Below are 6,001 nucleotides of genomic sequence, written 5' to 3' on the forward strand. Positions count from 1 at the left end.
ATGATACGTTCATCATTTTCATCGGAATCCCATTCCGATTCGGAGTTTGTTGCAATTTTTGAGGCTTTACGCTTTGGCATTTTTTTTTTGCTGGGTGTACTCTAAAATTCCTAGGATGACAATGCGGTGAAGGTGTGGTTTGATGTCAGAGTGCAATAAAGGTTACGGAATCGTTGGAAATTTTTTATTGAAAAACTATGCGCTTTTCGGAAAATTTGTCGAGAATAAAAAGTTCTTGTAATCAGCCGAGGAATACGCCTGAATTTTTTCGAAGCATTTTGAGCAAAATTTTGGATTTTGCATATGAACAATTTTGGCAAAATTCAAAATTTTGCTCAAAACGCTCCGGAAAAATTGAGGCGTATTTCTCGGCTGATTACAAAAACTTTTTATTCTTGACAAATTTTCCGAAAAGCGCATCGTTTATTGTAAAAAAATTCATGAATGTTTTCACAAAAATTTTGCCATTAAGACGCCATTTTGAAAATACTAAAACGAAAAATCGATCTTTGAACCATGGATTCTCAAAGTTTAGACATTTATTCCACCGGTTAGTGAGATTCCAGGTTAATTACAGACTCGAAAAACTTTGGAAAATGGTTCACAAAAAAAAATAGGCACGAAAAATCACGTTTTTTTTTTTAAACTGCATTTTGGGATAATAAATAAATTTTTTGAGGAATTTCATTGGCACCGTCGGACAGAGGAGATCTTAAGCAATAAAAATATATGTGTCTCAATTTTTTCTAGTGTCGAATAGTCTTAGTTATTGGCCGTTGAAAAGCGGTGTCCCGGTAGTGGCGTTTTGGCCGTTTAAGGGTTAATTTGAAAGATGACAACTCCAAAAAATATAAGAGTTTTGAAAATCGAAAATTTCTATTGCTGAAACGTTTTTATGCTTTCTTGCAGATTAAAATATCTATTGATTTTTTTAATGAAAAATTATCCGACTTTTCTAAATGAGCGAAAATGAATTTTTTGAACTCAGGTAAATTTGATTTAAAAAACGCTTATTTTGTTTTATACTTCTATGCATGGCAAGTAAGGGGCTGTGCATAAATTACAAAAACTTGTATTCTGAAATTCTAAAGCACGTACCCCCTTTCTTAGGGTTCAAAAGTTTTGACCGCCCGCATTTGATATTCATTATTATTATGTAATCATTATTATTACGTCATTATAATTACGTAAAACAATTTGGAGTAGGGGAGGATTTGGTAAAATCGTACTGTTTGTCACGAATTAACGAAGCAGTTCAACTTCCAAACAAACAAAGATTTTGATTTTAAATAAAAAATAAGTAGACTGAATGAAAAAGACGAATTTAAAAAAATTGTTCTATTCTCAACTAAAACAGATTAATGTTCAAATAAAAATGAATTTTTTAGCAAAGAAGAGTTTTGCACAAATTAAATAAATTTTCAACTGAATGGTTAAATTTAAAAACTAAAAATGACCAATCAGTTGAATTTTCTACCAAATTTTACCATTCTTAAGCCAAAAAGACGCATTTTCAACGCAAAAGTATACATTTTTAGTTAAGAAAGAACAAGTTTTCAAGAAAGCAGTTAAATTTTTGTCTAAATCTGTAATTTGTTCCTATATAGTTGATTTTTCAAACAAAAAGATTATTTTTCCACCAAAAAAAGTAAATGTTAAAAAAATTATATAAGTTTACGACCAAAAAGTCGATATTTGAACCAAATTGTTCAATTTTCAGTTAAAAAGCTGATTTTAAACCGAAAAAAGAAACTAATTTTTATCAAGATTGTTCAATTTTTAGCGTAAAAAATGAAATCTCAATTAAAAATGTAATGTTTAATATTTTAACTAAAAAATAATTTTACTTTATGTCAAAAACAGTTTATCTTTCAACTAAAAAAGACGAATCACAAAATAAATCAATTTACAACCAAATAGTTGAAGTTTCAACGAAAGCAGATACTTTTACTACCAAAACTTAATTAGTTAAATTTCCAGTTAAACAAAATTAACGATCGTCCAAGAAGCTTTATTTTCGATAAAAAATGTAATTGATATTTCTATCAAAAAAAAATTTAGTCACAAAAAATTATAATAATGCAACTTTTTATACGCAAACTTATTAAAATTAAAATCTTGAACGAAAAATTAGATGATATTAAGATCTTACATTTTAAATTAATAATAAAAGTAAAGAATACAAAAAAATATTGCCATGATGTGATTTTATTTTTTGAAATAGTACAATCGTAAGATTTTCAATTCAAATTTTCTGTATATTTACATCTCAAATTATTACATTCGAAATTGACTATAAAGGTTTTTAATATGAAAGTTTTAAATATTTAACAGCAAAATGGTCCTGAAATTTTGAATCTGAATATACAATATTGTGAAATTGAAAATTTCCAAGAATTAAACTGAAAAATAATCTGAGACTAAAGTTTAGTTTCAACGCCTTAGAGGGTGAACTTCTCTATAATTGCATTCAATAATATAATTTTAAATTAAAATTATGGAAATTTTAATGATGATAATATATTATTGATAATAATCTTATCACGTAGTATCGATTGTCATTTAAAACGACTGAATAGATTTTTTTCTTAAAAGATTTGATTTCTGTCAAATCAAAAATGACTGTCAGGTTCACCGTTGAAAATTGCAGAATGTAAAATATTCCGAGAAGCATTGTGAACCTTTAAAGTTTAATTATTCTAAACACTTTGAATAATTTATACTTTCTAGTCGGAAAGAGTCAAAAATGACAAAATGCCCGAATTAAAAAATACGGGAAACCTACCGGTGTAATATTTCTCTCCCGGCTTTATCCCGGTTCTCCGGATTCTCCCGGGTGGGATGCCACCTTGTTAACGTATCGAAATGTTAAAATAGTTTTACGTGGTAGTCGCACGAAATTATTTTCTTTTTCTTGGTAGTTTCTACGAAATGAAACGTAATAATAAAATATCAGTTGAGATCATTTTCGGGTTGTAGTTAATAAATAGCATTAATTGAGATAAGATTGCTATTATTATTTTTATCAAGACATGAGACTGTAGCTACTCCACTATTTAAATTAGTGAAATCCCGTAATAAAAGTAGTGAAATCCATGATTTGAGATAGTGGAATCTACTTTGCGGATAAGTGAAATCTCCTAATTAAACTAGGGAACCGTAAAACGCCCAACTGATATAGTGAATTGCACTATTTCATAGTTACCCCACTTTTCTTTAATTGGAATAGTAAACATTCACTATGAAATAGTAAAATTCACTATTTCAGATGCAGAGAGGTGAATACGTTGTTTAAAAACCCTTGACTTTTATTGCATTTTGTAGAATTATTAATGATAGCAGAGTTTAGGAACACGCGATTTATACAAACTTCAATCATGCACTGTGAACTTTGCCTTGACCTGAAGGTGACTGTGTAGCGTATCTAAGAAGGACTTATACACTCGAATGAGAGAGAGCAGTGTTGTTGATTATTTTAGGCTTGTAAAACCAGACCAATTATTTGTTTGTGAGTTCGTAGTCACTAAAAATCCTATAGAGATTGTGTCAATAAAGTTTTCGCCATAACTGAGATATAGATAAAATAACAGACGATTGTATGAAATTTACTTGCAAGTAACTAAATTATTTTATCGTGCCAAAAGTGAGCGATGACACGAATACTGTTAACTATAACTTGCCTATAAACTTACATTTAACTATCTTGATATGATTTCTTGTGTATATATATATATATATATATATATATATGTTATATAATCACAACGTGACACAGTGGGAGGAAATGCACTTTTTTCGTTCAAAAATGTCCAGAGCTTTCAATTTTGGTCCGATTTTTAATTTTTTTTTAAATTAAAGTTCATTAAATTATGAAGAGCTTGACGCTCTAAGCTTCAATGTATGGAAAAACTGAAATTTTTTACATAATAATTTTTTACGCTTTAATAACTGATTAGGTAAACTTTATATTGTCTTAAATTATTGTTTAGGAACGTATAGGAAACAAATAATTTGCTCATTGGTCCATTGATTTGTTATAAACAAATTTTATGGAAATATTAGCAAATAGTCTTATTATCGGTAACAAAATTTCTCTGTTTACTAAAAGTGCTTCATATTAATGTAGGAATGATATATAATTACAAGTCACAAAAATATTAAAAAAGTTAACAATAATAATTGTTATAAATAATTCTCGTGATAAAATATTCAAATTTAAAGTTTTATCAAATTTTAATTTTCTTTAATCGCTAGAATGGCTACTGAGTTTTGTAAAGATTTAGGTTGTTATATTTTACTAAATATTATAAAAGATACATGTTTCAGGAAAATCAGTAGCCATTATAGCGATTGAAGAAAATTAAAATTTGATAAAACCTTAAAGTTGAATATTTTATCACGAGAATTACTTATAACAATTCTTATTGTTAATTTTTAAAATATTTTTGTGACTAGCAGTCTTTCATCCAATAGTTCAAAACATTTCCAGTGTAAAAAAAAATTTCTATGCGAAAGGGCCAACATTTTGAATTTGTTTATCTAATTTGTTTATAAAAATTTAAATTGTTATATTTTATCAAATATTATTAAATATTTATTATTTTAAGAAATACCTAAAGTCGTTCTGTCGATTGAAGGAAATTATAATTTGAAAAAATTTGAAATTTTAATATTTTGCCATAAGAATTGTTTATAACAATGGTTATTATAGACTTTTAAATTATTCTTCTAATTATTTATCATTACTATATTAATATGAAGCACTTTTAGTAAACAGAAAATTTTTTTACCGATAATAAGACTATTTGCTAATTTGTTCATAAAATTGGTTTACAACAAATAAATGGACTGATGAGCAAATTATTTGTATTCTATGAGTCCCTAAATATTTATTTAAGGCAATATAAAGTTTACTTAATCAGTTATGAAAGCGTAAAAAATTTCAGTTTTTCCATATTTTTAGTGAAAAAATTATCAATAAACAAGTATAAGAGACAAAAGTTCAGAGCGTCAAGCTCTTCAGAATTTAATTAACTTTAATTTAACAAAAAAATTAAAAATCGGACCAAAATTGTAGGCTCTGGACATTTTTGAACGAAAAAAGTGCATTTCCTCTCACCGTGCGTGGTCCCCTCGAGCGTAAAAATCTCAATTTAACTATGACATTATTACAGCCGAATTTTTCTTCTGAATAACTTTAAAGAGAATAACAAAAAAAAATGTTGTAAGAAAGAAAAACTAAGTACGTTTTTTCTTCTTCAAAAAATCAATTTTAATTTCGATTAAAAAAAAAACGAATAAATAAAAATTCCTAACATAAACAAAAATTGTTATTATAGTATTAAAGCACAAGAAACGAGCTTTCCGAAAAACTATAATAAAAGTACAATTAGATATGACTTGGCGCATTCTGCCCTATATATAAAACCCTTGCAAACTAAAACGTTAATCATCTTTAGAAAGACAACAGTTTTAAATTTTCATAAATTCTATGAACTTTAAACATTACACGCACTTAACCTATGAAAGGTGGTTAATATATAAACAGTGAAAAATTAATTATCATTCCTCGAAATAACTTTTATTGCTGATAACAAATATTTTTGATATTGATGATTCGGCAATAACATTTATCATTCAAATGAAGCATTTTTAAATCCACCTATTTATAAAATGTACAAAACGAAAAAACAAAGAATTTATTCCTTCATCAGCCTTGGCATTTTAGCGAAAAAGCTTGACTAACATATTGCCGACAAGATGCAATCGATTTAATAGCTCAGTTGACTAGAGCGTGCGGTAGATTAGGTTTATAGACGTAGGTTATTATTATTCGAAGCGTTTGAGCGTGCGATTATGTTCATAAGCGATCATGTATGCAATTGTTTAATTTAAAAAATTAATTAATTGCAGTGATAATATATAAATCAATTTATTTCGCAAATTTATCATTATATTACAGTTCCGCAAGTGTACATGACACACACACACACACTCATGT

General features: G+C 27.4%; 1 protein-coding gene across 1 annotated transcript in view; it reads left to right on the top strand.

Annotated features, from left to right (window-relative positions):
• The window catches only part of LOC117170347 (neuronal acetylcholine receptor subunit alpha-7-like), a 1,604,403-nt gene that overhangs the window by 1,250,257 nt on the left and 348,145 nt on the right, over nucleotides 1-6,001 (top strand). The gene's annotated exons all lie outside the window — the stretch shown is intronic.

The sequence above is a fragment of the Belonocnema kinseyi genome, chromosome 3 (assembly GCF_010883055.1).
Source record: "Belonocnema kinseyi isolate 2016_QV_RU_SX_M_011 chromosome 3, B_treatae_v1, whole genome shotgun sequence".
Classification (NCBI taxonomy): domain Eukaryota; kingdom Metazoa; phylum Arthropoda; class Insecta; order Hymenoptera; family Cynipidae; genus Belonocnema; species Belonocnema kinseyi.